Source organism: Monodelphis domestica, chromosome 5, assembly GCF_027887165.1.
Source record: "Monodelphis domestica isolate mMonDom1 chromosome 5, mMonDom1.pri, whole genome shotgun sequence".
NCBI lineage: Eukaryota > Metazoa > Chordata > Mammalia > Didelphimorphia > Didelphidae > Monodelphis > Monodelphis domestica.
In genome coordinates this window covers 136,779,887-136,799,975 of record NC_077231.1, presented here as the reverse complement: position 1 = coordinate 136,799,975, position 20,089 = coordinate 136,779,887, and the positions used below count along the sequence as shown (strand labels likewise).

General features: G+C 35.7%; 1 protein-coding gene across 16 annotated transcripts in view; it reads left to right on the top strand.

Annotated features, from left to right (window-relative positions):
- LMNTD1 (lamin tail domain containing 1) overlaps positions 1-20,089 on the top strand; it is a 147,947-nt gene that overhangs the window by 36,014 nt on the left and 91,844 nt on the right. For 2 of the 16 annotated variants that reach the window (XM_056799413.1, XM_056799410.1), the window contains exon 1: positions 18,753-18,893. The exons of 11 other annotated variants lie outside the window; for them this stretch is intronic. The gene's annotated coding sequence lies outside the window, so the exon portion shown is untranslated. Of the gene's footprint in view, positions 1-18,747; positions 18,898-20,089 lie in introns of those variants that run through there. 3 more of the 16 variants (XM_007503506.3, XM_056799411.1, XM_007503505.3) reach the window with 2 other exon arrangements.

Sequence of the window (20,089 nt, the reverse complement as noted above, 5' to 3'; positions counted from 1 at the left end):
AAATTTCAATAGGTAAAAGGGGCTGGGGGGGAGGAGACAGGGTATATTAAAAGCATAGGGCATATATGTCTTCAAAATTGAGATAAATATACTCATAATTCCTACCTCATGGGATTGAGTCTCAAGTGAAATAAAGTATACAAAATCCTTTGCAGACTTTAAAGCCTCATGAGTTCTAGTTTTTATGTGTCTTTGGATCCCTGGTGCCTTATGCCATACAAACACCTTTTGAATGGCTAGAAATGTCCATTTTCTCAGGTTTGGTGCTCAGTGACCAGTGCACAAGAAAACAAAACAAATCAGAAGAGGCAACTAGGAATGTAAGATCTAGTATCAAACTTGTCTAGGTCAGCACATGTTCTTGCCACCATATACATGCTGTTGGCACTGCTATGGAGTGGGAGAGAATGAAGAGAATCCTACCCCCATCCCAGAAATCAAAGTGATAATTGATATTGGCTATATTCCATCAATATAGCCACCTTGAAAGAGTTCAGAAAATATTTCCTTCCTTTTTGAAGTCCAAAGAATTGAAGGCTCTTTCTGCCTCAGAAACACATAGGGAACACTAGGAGCTCTTGGCTGCAGATATCCTTTAGCAAAGGGTCCCATAAGTGCATCCTCCAAGTTAAAGCTTGCAATTCCCCTGATAACCTTTGTTACACTATCCTCAACTTAAATAACTGTGCATCTAATGAATCAACTGGTAGATATGTGAAAATATCCTCTGTTCTGGTTAGTTTTCTGGGAAAGAGGAAAAGCTTGAATATTCTCCTTTCCATTTCCTCTTCTAGTGCCTTAATGTAGAGAATCTCAATAATCCATATGGTGTGGTTCTGAATACTTTTGCAAAAAAAATGTTCCAAACAGTCCATTCACCAAAATTCTTAGACAATCAATGTTAAAATTAAAAATTTTGGGGGAGGATCAAAGCCTTTGATTGGTGGACTAGAGATTACAATCACATCCAAATGAAAATTCAACAAATTATATTTAACAAAGTTCTCTTTTGGGTTCTTGTAAGGACCTTTCCCAATCTTAAATATTTAGGGAAAAAAAAACAAAATATAAATAAGAAAGCTAAAAGAGAAAAATTAAATATAAATAAAAGATTAAGAAGGGGCTTTCCTTTCAGAGGGAAAGTCTAATCCCAAATGAGCTCTCATTACATGTGGAACTCCCCCAATAGCCATTAAAGACTGCGTGCCTAGGGCAATTAAGATAAAATCTCTAGGCAAAATCCAGGTATTCTTAGAATGACACCAAGAACAAGAGGTTCCCATTTTTTTCCACCTGATCTCCAAAAATTTATCAAATTTATCACAGGGTGGATGAAGAAGATTGAAGCAAACAAACTCAGATGAGTACAAAATATGTATGGAGTTCCACCAAAGGAATTATATACTTGGGGTTCATTAGAATCAACCCCTTAGATTCTGAATAGGCCCCTAAGATTTTATTCATAACACATAGAATACCCCTTCCCATAAAAGGGATATTAGGTTCATTCCTAAGGAAGCCTGGTCCTAAAAAGGAGAAAATTCAAGTGTTTTCATATTTCTCTTTATTATACTCCCAATTCAAGATTCTAGAGATTTTGCTCTTAAAGCTTAGAAATATCTCATTTGATAGTGAGGTCTAAGGAATGACTGCCCCATTGGGTGACTAGAATGGAGTGGAAATAGAAGTTAATAGGATTGAAGGAAATTTAGGAACTGTGAGGTCATGAGTTAAAAAGTATCAATATGGATATTGAAAGTCCAAAGAAGACAACAAGGAATAGGGTAGAAAGAACTTCCATGATTCAGGTGCTAACTTTAGTGAATGAAGTCCCAGAGGTTGGAAGATAATGACTACAACAGGAATGACATGAGTAGTTTAGGCACATTTCATAAACTTCAAAGGAGGATGAGTAATAACAAAACAATCGTCTAGAATTGGTCATGGAGACTAAATAGTATGACAAAATTTCCCTCTGGCTCTGTGATCAGAGGGCTAGGGACATGGGGATGAGTCAGGAGCATTAGAACTGGAAATTATAAACTTCTCTTTTAGAGATATCTAAGGACTTCTAGTCCAGCATGGAATTCTGAAGATAAACAGAGAATAATTTGAACTCTAGGATGTTTTTCTTAACACTTGCAATCAAGTTCTACTGTGCTGAACATGTCATTTTCTTCACAAAGACTGCAACTGCCCACTTCCTTCTATGTTAAATATAAGCCTTTAATTATTAACTTAAAACCCTTCTCTATTTGTTCTCAGCATGGATTTCCACTCTGATATATTAAAATACATTTGTATTGATATCTTTTGTTTTTATGTCACTTATATTTCCCAATGTATTCTCTCCTCCTCTACCTCCCCAAGAGTTCTCCCTTATAAGAGAGAACAAAAAAGAGAGAGGGAAACAGTTCAGCAAAACTAAGATATTTTAAGTCTGACATCATACACAGTGTTCCACACTGATGGCTTGCCACCTCTGCTAAGAAGTGGGGTGAATTATGTTTCTCATAACACTTCTTTAGGATTAATCTTGGTCATTATAATTTGGTAGCATTTATTTTCATTTGTTTTTATGATATTTGTTTCATTTATATCATTGTGATCACTATTATTTTTCAAATTCTATTTACTCCACTTTTTATCAGTTCATATAGGTCTTCCCATGCCTCTCTGTCTTCAGAATGTTTATTGTTTCTTATGGTACAATAATATTTCATTACATTCATGTACTGTAACTTGTTTGGCAATTCTTCAACCTATGGGCATTTACTGTGAGCGAGCTTTTTGTCATGTTCCCTCTTTATCCCTCTCACAACAGAAATTCCTTTTTCTCCCTAATGGAATAAAGGCTTTTGTCAGCATATTTTCTATCCTACAGCTTTCCCAATTCCCTCCCAACTGCTCCATAGAAATTAAAAGTGAAGAAATTACATCAAAGGAAACAAACTCTTTTGTATTTTATAAATTAGATATTTGCAGATTGTATTTTTTTACTCACAAAAGTAGATAAATATGGATTGCATTTATTATTTTTAAATGGGTGTGGAGATTCTATCTTCAAAATGTAATATATCCTCTTCCTCAAATAGACATATTTTGCAAAATTTTCTAAAAATGTTTTCCCAAAAATTAGTGAATACTGTTAAGGGGCAAGTGATCCACAGTTTTATGCAAACAATCCTCACTGTCCTCTCCATTTTTGAGTGAAAATGGCAAGGCATGAAAAAACATCTAAATTTGCATTGTTTTCTTTTATAGTCTAATATCTTGAGTATCATATGCTATAAGATCATTATAATTTCCATTACCAAAAGCCTACCACAGGACTTTCTTATACCTCTCACTTGAACTTTTACACTAATTTTTTATCCAGTAGAATGCTGTCTCCAGTTTGTCCTTCCTCCATTCCATCTTCCTAATGCAGTGATCCTGTGCTAAATAGTCATCAAAAGTGACTCCCCTGCTAAATAGTCATCAATAGCTAGTTTACTGGTAGAACTCAATATGTGTACTCAAAGGGAGTCCCTTAACTTTTCAGAGCCTCAGTTTTACCATCTATCAAATTAAAACATTAGAAATTCCTAAAGTCCCTTCTAGCTCTATAAAGAAAAATTCTTTGGTCTGACATTCAAGGCTGTTTATTCTTTGGTTCCAACTTACCAGCTCTCTCTCTCTCTGTCTCTCTCTCTCTGTCTCTCTCTCTCTGTCTCTCTCTCTCTCAAATGAACCACTTGGTTCTTTCAACATACTTTCCTACTTCTAGGCCTTTATTCAAACTGTACTATCCTGCTCCCCCATTAACACCTATTACCATTGTTCCCAGTAAGTCTCAAATATGACCTTCTCCATGAGACCTTTTAGATTCTCCCAGGTAGCAACAGTTCTTTTGTCTGTACTTAGAATGTATTAACTATTTTCTCAGAGAATCACACACTGATTTGAATGATAGTCATTTATTTGCACATATGTTTTATCATCTCCTACTGGAAATTTGTAAGGCTCTTAGTAAGTCTTTACTGAATGAGTTGAAATTTCTTAATGTTTCCAAGTCACTTCTATACTTTTTCTTTGGGAGATAGATTTTATTAGTACAGACTAAATGATATACTATCCACTGAGAGTATAGTTGGTGAACAAACACTTGGTTAATTTTAAAGCTAAAAATAACAGGACAAAAATATTTAAATGTCTAATAGTTTTTGCCCTAAATTGTTCAGATAATTTCAATCTATCTGCAAATCTGCCAAATAACTGCAATGGGAATCCTGGATTCCACAATGTCCATAGCTTTCTACTTACAAAGAGATTAGAAGTGATTGACTTTAATGACTCTAACCTTTAAAACCTTTGCAGGAATGGACTGTAGGGACAGATGATAGGTCTGGCTGAAAGGAATTATAAATATATAATATATTTTTAGACTCCTTTTAGAGATGAAAAAAAGGAAGCGTAAAGAAAATCTAACAAAAATATTTGGAAACTTTGATTAGTCTGCAAGTTCCAATAGATAAATTTAGAATATAAGTTAACACTGAGCTACTGGAATAAGTATACAAATGTATTAAAATGCTGGAGTCGTTTGTAAAAAAAAAAAAAACACTCACAGAAACCAGTAGGGATGAAGATAGAGATAGGAAATATAGTATATATTTTTGACAGAGGGCAAGGGGATAGAGAACCCTCTCTTGTTATTCAGGATGCCTTTTGACCTTAGGATGATTGAATTTACTTCTGCTTTTCTCTGTATCAAGCTGTATATGAGGTACTTCCTTCTGAGAAATTTGAGGTTAGAATATTAAAGTTTATACTGACTGTCAAATTTTGAAAGATTCCACAAAAATGTTTTTTTCAGGAGCTTGGAGTAGGAAAGAATGGATTCAATCAAGACATCAAACCCTCCATTAAAAGAATAACACCTGGGGGCAGCTGGGTAGCTCAGTTGATTGAGAGACAGGCCTAGAGACAGGAAGTTCTAGGTTCAAATCTGACCTCAGACACTTCCCAGTTGTGTGACCCTGGGCAAGTCACTTGACCCCCATTGCCTAGTCCTTACCACTCTTCTGCCTTGGAGCCAATACACAGTATTGACTCCAAGACAGAAGGTAAGGGTTTAAAAAAAAAAAGTATACCACCTAACATGATAATTAAATAATTTTTAAAATGCTGCTTGTTAGATGAAGAAATCAAAGCTACCAATAATTGTATGAAAAAATGTTCCAAATTACTCTTGATGAGAGAAATGCAAATTAAAATGACTCTGAGGTACCATCTCACACCTACCAGATTGGTCAATAAGGCAAAAAAGGAAAGTTGTAAATGTTGGAGATGTGGCAAAATTGGGACACAAATGAATTGTTGGTATAGTTGTAAACTGATACTACCATTCTGGAGGACAATTTGGAACTATACCCAAAGGGCTATAAAACTGTGCATACCCTTTGATCCAGTAGTACCACTACTGGATCTTTATCCCAAAGAGATAATAGAAAAGGGGAAGGAACCTCCTTGTACAAAAATATTTATAGCAGCTCTTTTTGTGGTGGCAAAGAATTGGAAATTGAGGGGATGTCCATCAATTGGGGAATGTCTGAACAAATTGTGGTACATGTTGGTTATGGAATACTATTGTGTTATAAGAAATGAGAGGAAGGATTGTTTCAGAAAAAGCTGGAAATATGATGCAGAGTGAAATAAGCAGAACCAGGAGAACATCATACACAGTAACAGTAATATAGGATGATGATTATCTGTGAAAACTTGGCTACTCTTAGCAATGCACTGATCTGGGAAGATCCTGAAAGACTTATGGTAGGTAATGCTATCCTCTTCGTGAGAAAGAACTGTTGGAATCATATTTTACATTAGTGTATTTATGGGATTTTGATTATGTATGAGTGTGCTCTTATGTCAATGACCAATATGGAAAAATAAATTAAAATTTTTTAAATGCTGCTTATTTTTACTTGAAGAAAACTAAAATAACATCACTATGTTGGGGAAACTAAACAGTGCATCCAACTATAGCTGATTAAACCAATACATACTCAGAAGATGATTCTACCAGAGGTTTGGCACAAATAGCTTGCATGGGAATTTCAGATGGAGATGTCTTTAAATTTGCACACTTTCTGTTTCTTTTGAGCTATTAAAATTTGGCTTTGCTCATGGAGCACAGCACCTTCTTTGATGTGGGCATACCACATTGAGCAGTCCTGTGCCAGTGTCTCCCATGTCTCAAAATCAATACCAAAGTTCTTCAGAAAGACCTTTAAGAGTGTCTTAACATCACTTCTTCTGACCTACATATGAGTTTTTGCCTTATGTAAGTTCTCCATAAAACAGTCTTTTGGGCAAATGTGTGTGTGTGTATTCAGACAATGCATTATATTCTCTGCAGTAGAGTTTGCATGCTAGATGATTCAGCTCCAAAAAGGACCTTAAACACCTTATCTTGGTAGGTGGTCTTCAGAATCTTCTCAAGAATTAAAATAGAAACTATTCAGTTTCCTGGGATGGCGCAGGTAGACTATCCATGTTTCATAGGCATAGAGCAATGAGGTCAGCACAAAAGCTCTGTAGACTTTTCAGTTCTGTAGGAAGCCTAATGTATCTTCTCTCCCACACTTTAGAGCCTCCCAAACACTGACCAGTTCTGGCATTGCTTGCTTCACCCTCATCATCTATGTAGACATCCTTGGAAAGTATATTGTCACAGTAATTATCCATAGCTTTCAAAATTTTTTCATTTGCTGTAACTGATGGTTCCATGGAAGGATGATGTGGTGTTGCCTGCTAGGGAATGTCTATTTTCTTTATGTTAATTGTCACACCAAGATTCACACAAGTGACAAAGAATTGGTTCCATATTCTGTTGCACCTCAGCCTCAGAGTGAACAGCCATTGACTGAACAGTCATCTTTGAACAAAAAAGTCGTGTACCAATTCTCTCTCCATTTTAGTCTTGACTTGTAGCCTTTTCAAGCTTAATAACTTGCTGGCAGTGCCACTAATAGCTGACCATGATGCCATTTTTATTCTTATCAAAAGTGTCTGACAACATTGCTGTAAACATCATGCTAAAAATGGTGAGAGCAAACATACAGCCCTGCTTCACCCCACTGGTGACTGTAAAAGTGTAAGGTTATCCTCTATTATCCAGAACCCACACAAACATGCCATCATGGAACTGTTATACGATACTGATGGACTTTTCCAGGAATCTTTGATATACTAGAGGATAACCTCTTCATTTCACATAACCCAGAAGATTTTGTTCAGTTTTTGTATGAACCGGGAACCCACTGCCTTCTAAATCTCTGCTAGAATGGAGTCAGCACCAGGAGCTTTGCCATATGAGAGGAGCCTAGTGCATTCAAAACCTATTCTTCAGTTGAAAATTCAGCTTAGAGATAATGACTTCAAACTGAGTTATACAAAGGCAATGGCTTCAGCACTGGTTAGTTTATTGAGAACACTTTGGAAGTGTGTAGCCCATCTCTCTAGGATCATGTCCTTATCACCAATCAGTGTGACTCCACTAGCCCTGAGACATTGAGGGGCACCATGGGTCTTTGGTGATAAATAACCTCCAGAGCATGATAGAAGTGTTTTGGGTTACTATCAGTGTAAAACTAAATCTCATTTGCCTTTTACTGAGACAATCTAAGCTTTGCTTGCACTTTACTTTTGAGGAAGTTAAATTAATCACTGCCCTCTTAGAGATGAACAAACTATCCTGCTAGTAAACCCTATGGAGTTCTCATTTTTCATTTAATAGCTTCTGAATTTTCTCATCATTTTCACCAAAACAGTACTGATGTTTGTTGGTGTTCTGGCCCAGAAGTTGTACACCAAGTCTTTGAAAGCTAATAGTAAAATTTTCAATGGTGAAATGGCATGGATGATTCCTTTTGACTAGAGTACAGATTGGATTTAAGTGAAGCAGAGTTGAGCAGTCAATGGTCTAACTCATGAGTGGTGATGTTAAAAAAAAAAAAAGATGACTAGTGATGACTTGGAACACAGGGAATGACATTGGCATCTTTGGTATCTAACCAAATTCTAAGTGTTCTATAGTGCCAGATTCCACCACATTCAAGGAACAAATTGTTAACATGTGCCTGGTATACCAGAGAAGTCTTCACATGTGAGGGGTAGACATTGCCCTCTCAGCACTCTCATTTCCTTATTCGACACAAGTAATAAGTAGCACGTCCAGGATTCATACTGGTATTCTTTGACTAGAGCTACAGTCTTTTTACTCTGCCCTTTTGAATTCTTCACCTATATTAGTTCCATTCCTTTGATGTATAGTGAGATGGAATGAGAAAAGCACTGGACTGAAGAAGTAGAAATAAGTAAGCAATATGAACTACATCTACAATAATGTAAATGTGAGGAAAAAACCACCAAAGTGTAATTAAACTCAATTATAATGGACACCTATGGGAAGGTAGGGAAAGTATACTATTTTTGAAGACAAAAGTCTGACCCTTCATTACCTCTAACAGATGTCAATTTGCTGAACCTCAGTTTCTTCATCTATCAAATGAAGATAATAATAACTGTACTAGTTACCTTAAAAGGCTGTTGTCAGGAAAATGGCATATGAGCTATTATTATCATCTTCCAAAAGTGATCCTTGGGGCAATAGCTACAAGTTCAATCAATGATAATGCTAGCCCTGACATACAAATGATGACTTTCAAAAATATCCCTTATTGGGCTGGTCATTGTTTATTCCTGAATCTGTATGCATTTCCTGTACCAATGCCATAACTTGCCACATGTGCTAGTTTTTTAAAAAAGGAGGAGAATGGACTCTCCAAACAATAGGTCAGTGAATTTGACTTTGATTCTTGAGAACATTCTAGAACTATGATTGAAGAGATGATTTGTAAACCTCTAGATAAGGAAAGAGTGGTCACAAAGAATCAATATTATTTAGTCAGAGAAAGGCGATACCTGACTAGCTTAATTACTTTTCTTGACAGTGTTACTAAGTTAGTATTCATCAGGGGAATGATGTAGTTAAAGCTTGCTCTCAAGAGTCTATAAAATATTTGTTAAAGTATGTCATACTAACCTGGTTTAGTGAGAAAATGAGGTGAGGTGGGAGAGAGAGAGAAAGAGAGAGAGAGAGAGAGAGAGAGAGAGAGAGAGAGAGAGAGAGAGAGAGAGAGAGAGAGAGAGAGAGAGAGAGAGAAATATGAGCTAGATAATAGTATAAGTAAAAGGATTCATAACTGGTTGAATGGCAGGATTCAAGAAGTAATCATTAGTTTTATGTCAATATGTAAAATCTCCAAAGGTGTTGTCCAGAGATTGGGCCTTTAGTGTCTAACATTTTTATGAATGATTCAGATGGTATTGCTATCAAATATGGAGATGACACAAATCTAGGGATATCTTGATAACAGAGTAAAGTTCTAAAATATCTTGACAGGCTTGGCCATTGTCAAAACTTCTAGAAGGGAATTCTCAGCGAGGGAAAAGAGTTCTGCCTTCAAGCATTTTAAAAGCTATCCTGCAAAAGAGGAATTATATTTGCACTGTTTGGCTCAGGAGGGAAGAATTAGAAACAACTTGTTGAAGCTGCAAAGAGGTAAAGTTAGATTTGATGTTGGGGGAAAAAAACTTCCTGGCAATTAAAGCCAAAAGTGAAATAGGCTGCCATGACAGTTAGTGGGTTTGTGGTCACTGGGTCTTCAAGTAAAGATTATATATGACCAATCCTTTGATACATTGTATGAGAATTTCTTTCTCCAGCCTGGGGTTGACTATGTGGTTAGTAAACTCCCATTTTATTCCCAGTTTTTATTTCTATGATTCTTTGAAAAGAAAAATCAAGACTTTAAAAGTTCATTTTGCTTGTCCATGAACCTTCAGGCAGGACCACACCCAAACTTCCTTAGTCGGGGGAAAGATTACCCTGTTTTGAAGTGCTTTCTGAGGTGGAAATTACCAGCCCTAACCCAACCCACTATGTAACTGCTCTTTTGGGTCAGCAAGTTTTTCCTAATAATTCACTGAAATTCCTGATTTTAAGGTTTGAACCCCTTCTCTCTCAATGCTTCCTTAATGGGATGGAAAAACAGCTGGACACCATCTTCTAAGCATCTTTTTTAGGGCTGAAAATCATTCACATCCATCCTCAGACTTCTTTTCTCTATACTTAATAGTCTCAGTGCCCTTAGTTTTCCCCCACAGGTATGATATCTAAGCCTTGAATTATCTTACTAGCTCCACTTTGAACTCTATCCAAATTCTTACTTTTGGTTTGGAGCCCAGAATTGGACTTGGTACTTTATTACCATGAGCTCAACTGAAGGATTACCACACAGTTCCTACTGTTGTGCCCCCTTTATACATCCAGTTATTGTGCTTATATTTTAAGCTATAAGGCTACATTGTGCTTATTCTTGGCCAATATTCTGCTCACAGTTACCCCTGGAACCGTTTATGCCAAACTTACACATCACTATTTCTTCATTGTGGGTCTCTTAAAGATTGGTTTCCATCCTTAGGCAAGACTGCGCTTTCTAAGCTTCATTTTGCTTGTGGCTATCTTTTCCTTTTATCAAAGTCACTTTGAAATATGATCTTATCTCCCAAGATCTTGGCAAAGCTGTCTCTTATGCCTCACCTGCTGAATGAGTGAGAGGGCTGTTCCCTCTTCAAGCTGTCTGCAGATTTAGTTTAGTTGTAACCATAAATTACACTTGCACAGTCCTTTATAAAGAACTTTCACAAACATTTGATCCATCCTAATAACAATATCATGCCATGGACAGAACAGGAATTATCTCCATTTTATAGCTAAAGAACCCAGACCCTGAGATGTTATATTACTTGTGTTATTGAGTGAAAAAATCAGGAACTGGGTTGAGCAAGACAAGATGGTAGAATAAAGCAGGAACTTCCTGAATGCTTCCAAATTTATCTCCAAACAACTTTTTTAAAAGCCTCAAAACAAATTCCAGAGTGGCAGAACCAAGAAAAGGATGGATTGGCAGGAAAAGTTTATCTCACTGGGGTAAAGGTAAAGCACAGTACAGTACAGGTGGTGTCTGGACAAGCTAGCAGGAGGCCAGGACCCAGGAAGCCAGCACGCAGGCCCCCTACCCTCTGGATGCCTGCAGGCAGTCAGGCCCCTCCATTGCCTGCCATATGCCATGCCCCCTAGTGTAGCCAGCTAGTTCCCTGTGCCCTTCCCAGGCAGCCAAGCCCCTATCCTCCCTATTCAAGAAGCTTGAGACAGTGCTTCTTTCACCCCAGGAGTAGAGCCCAACTTTAGCATAAAGTTAGAAGTAAAGAACAGGCTAGAAAAATAAGCAAAAAAACAATAACAGCATTCAAAGTTACAATGATGACAGGGAAAATCAAGACCCAAATTCAGAAGAGGACAACAATGTCAAAATGACTACATTCAAAGCTCTATGAAAAATGTGAAATGGTGTCATGAAATATCAAATAAGAAAATTAGAAGAAAATTGAGAATAGAAGTGAAAATGATACAAGAGAATCATGAAAAAAGCTTTTGATTCTTTTTTCATTTAAGAAAAGGAAGCCCTCCCCAAAAGGATAGGGAAGGGAGGGGAAAGAAAGCAAGAAAGAAACAATTCTGATGTCATGGAGCCACAGACATAGTTATACAGGGCTTACCAGTTTCTACATTAAAATGTCTGACAGCAAAGAATATATTTTGGAAGGCAAAGGAGGTAAGTTTACCCAAGAATCATCTACATAGCAAAATAGAGTATAATCCTTCAGTAGAATAAAGAAATTTAATGAAATAAAAAACTTTTGAGCTTTCCTGATGAAAATATCAGAACTGAACAGAAAATTTGATTTTCAAATACAAGACTTGAGAGAAGCATAAAAAAAAATAAATAGGAAAGATAAAATTAAATGAATCAATACAATTAAATTGTTTATATTCCTACATGGAAAAATGATATTTCTAACTCTTAAGAACTTTTATCACTATAAAGGCAGTTAGAAAAAGTAAACATAGACAGGAGGCATGGGAGTAAGTTGACTATGATGGGTTGATATCCAAAACAAGCAAACCACTAATGCAAAATGAAATGATCAGAACCAAGAGAACATAACAACAAAAAAACAACCTCTTTAAAAATAGATTGGCCAAAAAATTAGAAAATGAAAAATTTTCTCTTTGGCCCCATAGCTCTAGAATTTGGCTATAATGTTCCTAGGAGTTTTCCTTTTTTTATCTCTTTCAGGAGATAAAAGGTGGATTCTTTTAATTTCTATTTTACCCTCTTATTCAAGATTATCAGGAAAGTTTTCCTTGATAATTTCTTGGAATGTGATGTCCAAGGTTATTTTTTTATTATTGCTTTCAAGGAACCTAACAATTCTCAAATTATCTTTCCTGGCTCTGCTTTTCAAGTTATTTTCAACTATTTTCAAGTTAATTTCACATTTTATTTTATTTTTTTCATTATATTTTGTCCATTATATTTTGCCTTACCCTTATAGTTTAATAAAACACTAAATGTTTTACAGGTTTGAAATCTGTGAATATTATGGGTTTCGGGTTCTGGTTTCATTACTCTGTTTCACTTCATATGCTAATTCCCATATTTTTCTGAATTCTTCATATTTTTATTATGTATGATAATATAATATTCTTTTTTGAAAAAAAATGTTGTTACTTTTTTGTTTTAATAAATCAGCATTATCCACCAAATACTCAAATCCCCTAGAAAGTATATTTTTAAGTCATCTTAAAGATTCTGATTAATAAGGCAACCATGTTTTTAAAATAATTTTATTGATATTTTATGGTTTTCATAGCACCAGAATTTCTCCTAGTATCCCTTACTTTTTCTTTTTTTAGAGAGACATCTCATATAATACTTAAAAAAGGTAAAAGAGAAAAAATTAGCCAAAATGATCAATACATCAAAATAAGTCTGGAAATAACCATTCCTATTGATTTCCCATCTCTTGAAAGAATGGAGTATGGGACAACTAGGTGGCTCAGTGGATAAAGACCCAGGATTAGAGATGGGAGGTCCTGGGTTCAAATCTGACCTCAGATATTTCCTACTGGTGTGACCTCAAGTAACTTAATCCTCATTGCCTAGCCCTTACACAGTATTGATTCTAAGAAGGGAGGTAAGAATTTTTTAAAAAGAAAGAAAGGAAGGAAGATTGTGGCATGGGGTATTTCATCATCTCTATTCAGAGACATTTTTGTTATTTATCATTTTTGCAACATTCATTTTTTTATTGTTTTGTAGTTATTTTCATTTATACTGATGGCATATATATTATTTTCTTGAGTCTGTTTACTTAACTCTTCATTAATTGGTGTAAATCTTAACCTTACTTCTCTGTATTCATATTATTGTTTCCTATAGCATAGTAATATTCCACTATATTATATCCATGTACTACATTTGTTTGGCCATTCCCCAATCAGTGGACACCTACTTTATTTCCAGTTCTTTGCTATCACAAAAAGTTTTGCCAGAAATATTTTAGTATACTTGGAAACTAATCCTAGGAATAGAATTTCTGGGTTAGATATTGGCCACTTAGTCTCTTTATTTGCATAAATCTAATTTGCTCTCCAAAATGGTTGTACTGATCCACAGCTTCACCAACAATTCATGAGTGCATTACTCTTCAACATTGACTATTCCTATCTTTTATTTTTGCCAATTTTCAAGGTGTGAGGTGAAATTACCAGATTGTTTTGATTTGCATTTTTCTTATTATTAGTGATTTGAATCTTTGTTGTTAATAGATTGTAATTATTTTAAGAATTATTTGTTCTTATTCTTTGACCACCTATCTATTGTGAAATATCTTTTGGATATCTAGGCATAGATATAAGCACATATACACATATGTATTATATATGTTAGTTTTTTGTATTAATTGGAAACATAATCCTTGCCTAAAAATTTGATACAGCCATTTTCCTACATTCTACCACTTCTTTCATTTCCTAGGTGAATTAGTTGTGTTTATGAAGAAGTTTTTGATGTTATATATCCAACATTATCTACTTTTTCTTTTGCAATTGTCAATCAAATAAGTTCAGACTCCTTAACCTATCATTTACACTTTATAATCCATCCAACTGTACTGACTGTTCACTGATCCATAAAAATGGGTTCTGCTTTCTTGTCTTCATGATCGTGCTTATACTACTTAGAGACAAGAATGCCTATCCTTGCATCTCTGACTGTTAAGGCTCTATCAGTTCATCAAGGCCTATCCCAGCTGATACCTTTTCCATGAAACATTCCTAAATATCTACAACTGGATATAATCTGTTACTTCTCTGATCACCACAACACCTTGTGCTTCACTTATATTTCATTTATTATATTTTGACTATTATATCTATTTGAATGTATCTTATTTTCCTCATTAAATCCATTAAGGTTAGAAAATGTGTTTTAGTCATCTGTGTATTTATTGCCCAAAGCATGTATTGTAGTGCCCTGTGTACACTAAACACTCAATAATATTTGTAAAATTAATTAGTTAATATCATTATTATTATGAAAGGATAGCTGTAGTCAGTTGTTAGAGGACATGTAATCTTTAAGTTACCTTATTAAAGTTTGTTGGCTATAAGTACAAGGAAAGAGATAATCTATCAAATGGTTTCCTAAGGATGTTTTTCTATTTTTAAGGTTTTTTTTAATATTTCAACTAAAGTATTAAAACATGTTTCTGTTAAAATTTTAAGGTAACTATGAGAGAGAAAAACAAAAAGTTAAACAATGAATTCTCTGGCAAGAGTAAAGAGAGGAAACAGATGATTTGTGATATTTCAGAGACTTTTAACACATTTATATCTTCAATTTCTTCCTGCTTTTTGAACAGTGAAACAGAATATTTCTATTGATGTAGATTTCTGTTTGGCAAGTTGGTGCCAAGAATCCAGATGTTTCTCAGCATGAATGTATAGAAATTTTTGTTGTTCCAGAGGAGTAGGTAGAAAGGGTTAGATAAAATCAGAATCATTCCAGAGCAGCTCACTTGAAAAAATATCTGAACTTTTTGTTAAGTTCAACTTTTTCCTCCTTCCTACTCTTATTCACTTTACCACCATCTGAAACTAGGCAGGTCAGAAAGCATAATTCTAGTTCAAAAGCAAAGTTGAATCCAATGAAACAGCTATGTACTGAAATCTGATAAGTTTGACAATGTTAGATGTAAGATTCAGAGGCAGAAGTCACCTTAGAGACAATCTCATTTTACTGATGAAACTGATTCTCAAAGAGGTTGGATAACTTGCCTCTGGTCATATAGATAAATAGCAGAGCAATTTGTATTCAGTAATTCAATTTGTATTCAGTAATGTTTCAGTGTACTTCATTTCAATCCGACAGACACTGAGGGCTTGGTATGTGCAAAGTTCTGCTGCTTAGGCAATGAAGGACATACAAGGATACATAAGACACATAAGTACTTTCCTCAAGGAGCTTACAGCCTAGTGAAATAAAACTGATATAGCCTCTTGATTTTATGATATTTGAGGTACATAGGATTTTTTCCCTTAAAATGGAAAAATGTCTTAATCAGATTGCCTTACCCATTTTATTTCTTGCATTTAATGGCAAATCAAAGGGGTCATCTTACATGAGTGGTTTTTTGTTACAAGTAAATAACTACACAAGTAAGGTAAAAAGCCAGTCTTACGTGACACAAAACTTACAAATCCAAATAAGATCTATTCAGATACACTTTGCCTCCAGTCTAAGGAAGACTGGAGATGATGAATAATTTTGCCAGTGAAGGCAAGCTCTTTCATTTGAACATTTATTTCTGAAGTTGTCATTTTTAGAGGCAGAGGTTTGTTTAGAAGTATGTAACAAAAGTATCTGGAAGAAATTAAAACTACATAGGAAAATAGATTTAGAGGGGAAGGGATCTTAAGAGACTATCAGATCCAACTCTCTAATTTTACATCTGAGTCTCTTAAGATCTTTTCACATCTCTTTCAGGTAGCAGAATTTTTTTTTCTTTTTAGGTAATGCTATACTTCTGTATTTCAGGGGTTCTGTGGTCTCCCTGATAGGATCATTCTCTCCGTTATGGAGTCTTTCCCACCTAATCTTGTGTAGTTCCTGAATACATTCTCCCTTAAGGATACAACAGAGAACCTGTCTAGTTCAATCCAGGGACTTTACTCTAGGTTTTTGTGGTCGTTTCATTACTTTTTTCATGTTTGTAGACAACACTGTAGCACTCTCACTATTCATCCCTATTCCTTACTATATAACAAACCCATTTTTTTAATTCACAAAATTCCAGAATATTACGTTAGCTAGTATTTGAATGTGAATCATCCCTGTTTGTACAACATTCCATTAAATATGGTGTCAATCATAACTCTGGTGTTCTAAGGTTTTTGATATTGAGACACAATCACAAAATATCACTTGGAGAACATTAGTGATTTAAAAAAATATCAGTAAGCGGCTTGGTATTATTAAAAGCAGCAGCACACAGTGTCCAAAATATTGTCTAACCCACTCACCTCCTGTTCAGTCCTATAGCCCATCATTGTCCATCTGTAGTGCCTGGCTCAGATAGAAGATCTATGGTGCTAATTCAGTGGCTTTCTAACTTTATATCATAGTTTAGACAATAGATTTTTCTATTTAAAAGACCTGTCTAGATTGTTAGGTCAATGTCCTTTGAATAATCACATATTTCACTTAAGAGGTGATCAAGCCCAATGTAAATTAGTTCTAACAGCCCACATTCATATTAAGATTCATTTGCACACTTCATATTGCATTTGGTTTTGCAACTTTTCCATCCTGAGCTCAAGTCACTCTCAAGATTAATGGACCAAGTAGAGTATAGGTTTCATATTAGAATAGGGCTCTAGGCTGTTTCAGGAATATTTTGTTATTACAGACTCACCTAATGCCAAAAGAATGACCTTCGCTCAGTAGGATCTGATACCAAGCATACGAGATGCCTAAGAAAAACACATTCAGAAATATGACTTCCCTGACTTCTTTCTCAAGAGTTAGTGACTCAAAGGAGACAGAAATGAAAATTCCTACATAAAGGGAGTCTCCCAGAGATTTTAATAATGTAGTTTTGATTTTGCTTCACTCCAAAGACTTGTTTGGGTCTTAATCATCTTCCAAAGACCAGTGAAATAGCAGCAGTCAGTTTCAGACTACTGGGATGAGAAATTCATTTTTACTACCCATCCCTTCCCCATGGTCCCACAATGCATGTGGCTTTCACTATCCTTTTCAGGTGTTAAGGCAGTTCACAGTTCTCAGTAGTCTTATCTTCTTTTCCAGGATGCTAAGAGTAATTCTAATGGGTGGTGGCCACAAACTACACAGTTATCTGCTTGAAGTCTAATTTATGCTTCTACAAGAATTTAATGGGTTGCACAAAGTCCTAATGTAGACCTCAGAATAAAGAATTCTAGTTCTATAACCATAATGAACACATAATAGCATGCATTATAGTTATCTGTTTGTGTCCTAGATTATGTAAGAATTAAAATTAAGTCTCAATAATAAAAATATTATATTTTAGGAGATTTATTAATGATCATTAGAAATCAAGGAATAAAGAGGATACAAAATAAAGACCACGTGCCCATGGCTGATTAGCCCATTTAAAATTGCTTAGCTTACCACTGCTACCATGCTGCCTGCAAGCCCAAGGAAGAGGCCCAAGAGGCCTGCCCACTCACTAACATCCTCTGTCTACAGGAAGTATGTAATGACAGGAAGTCAGTGGGCTCCTGGAAAATGTAGTTCTTTTTTAGGGTAACAGATTTTCAATTATACAATTATTATAGACAATTGACTTCATTAGATCAATTACTGTATCTTATCTAAACTCTTCATCTCCCTTATTTCTTCATTCAGTATTCTACAAATGATAAGTGCTTAATAATTATTTGCTCAATTAAATAGAAAAATTCTGATTCATTTTTAATGTGTAACAGTTAAAATTTAGGAATTTGAGGCAGGTAGAAATGAGTTTCTCTCCGCAAGGAGTATTATATTTTTATGAGGTTTATTAAAGGTCAAGGGTTAAAGAAAATACAAGCAAGAGAAGCACATGCTAGGTGGGCCATGAGGCCCACCCAAATTTCACTCACATCATGAGACACTCTGTTTGCCAGCAGAGCCAGGTAGAAAAGAGACACAAAAGCCTTTGCAATCAGGCAAATACCTTCTTCAGTGAGATTACAAAGCATTTTGGGGAAGTGGAGCAAGGAATTGTGGGGATTGAAGTCCAGAGTTCAAATCCAATTTTACAAGTGAGAGATAAGACACTTGGTGGCACAGTAGAGTACCATGATAGAGTACCAGTAGATGATTCATCTTCCTGAGTTCAAATTTGGCCTTAGACACTCCCTACCTGTGTGACCCTGGACAAGTCACTTAACTCAGATTCCTCATCTATAAAATGAACTAGGGAAGGAAATGGCACTCCAGTATCTTTGAAAGGAAAAACCCCAAATGAGGTCACCAAGTATCACAATACATACTTGAGATGACTGAACAACAACAATAAGGAGGGATAGGTTTGGGACGAGTTAGGCCATCTCTCCTCCAGTTTTCTCATTTATAAAATGATGAAGTCAAACATTATAAGCTGTAAGGTCCATTCCAGCCACAAGGTTCCGTTATGATCCATATATGATCCTTTATGATGATCCTATGACACAATAATTGTGCCTGCCAAGAAAATGGAAATACCTATGTCCACTATTCAGAAAACTCTTGGGGAGGTAGCTTATTCCATTCATGGGAGGTGACAAGCAGCATGGATCTCTAGGAAAAAAAAAACAAAAAGAGTTTGAAGTTCTTAGAGAATATTTTCCTTCAAGTGTGAATTATCCTGTATGTGAGTTCTTAGTCTCTTTTTGCAAATTCATTTAAATTCTAATTCAGAAACAAAGCAAAGTTAATACCAATTGATATATGTTTTGGCTTTTCTCCCCAAACTATGAATCCCTTTATGTTTATCCCAAAGGAGTCAAAGTATAGATTATATAGGGATAGACAAACCATCCAGACCAAGAACTTTTATTTATGTTTGCTGACTGGGGAACCCTTTCCCTTGAATAGTACTTAATATACTTTGACAGATGAGTCTTCACCTCTCTTTTATAAATGACTTCATCAGTACTTACCCTTACAGCATCAGCTCTTTGAATTTCAATAAATTATCTCCAAGTTATATGATTATTCTTATAACATGTCCTATGGGGTTGTACATAGACAGCTGATTGTCTATGTGACGTGGAAGTTCTTGCCACCTTCGGTCACACAGTGGCATCGTTGACCCTGAATATCTTGTTCTCTGTTCATGTCTCATTGTAGGAACAAGACATGGTAATCCATTTTGCTTTGATGTCTAGATTGATTCTAATGTATTTTAGGGTCTATACAAACATGCTCTTCTAGAGCTAAAGGAGTTTGGTCTTTTTTGACTGCCTTATGTGAATTCTCTCTCTGACTCTGTCTATGTGTCTATCTATCTGTCTGTCTGTCTGTCTCTCCCTCTCTCTCTCCCTCTCCCTCTCCCTCTCCCTCTCCCCTCTCCCTCTCTCTCTCCCTCTCCCTCTCCCTCTCCCTCTCTCTCTCTCTCTCTCTCTCTCTCTCTCTCTCTCTCTCTCTCTCTCTCTCTCTCTCTCTCTCTCTCTCTCTCTCTCTCTCTCTCTCTTTCTCTCTCTCTCTCTTACCTTCAGTTTTAGAATGAATTCTGTGAATTGATTCGAAGCCAGAAGAATGGTAAAGGCTAGGCAATGAGTGTTAAGTGACTTGCTCAGGGTCACATAGCTAGGAAGTGCCTGGGGCCAAATTTGAACTCACAACCTTTCTGTCTTTAGGTCTGACTCTCAATTCACTAAGTCACCTGGCTGTCCCATCTCACATCTCTCTTTATCTAGAATTGGATTGAAATGAAACTGGGGGGTTAAGTTCATCTAAATGCATTCATGTTTGAGCCACTCCAGGAGAAATCAACAAACTTAATTTGGCACTCAATTCCTTTTTTTTTCTTCTTTTAGTGAAGTGTAGATATAAGCTAATTT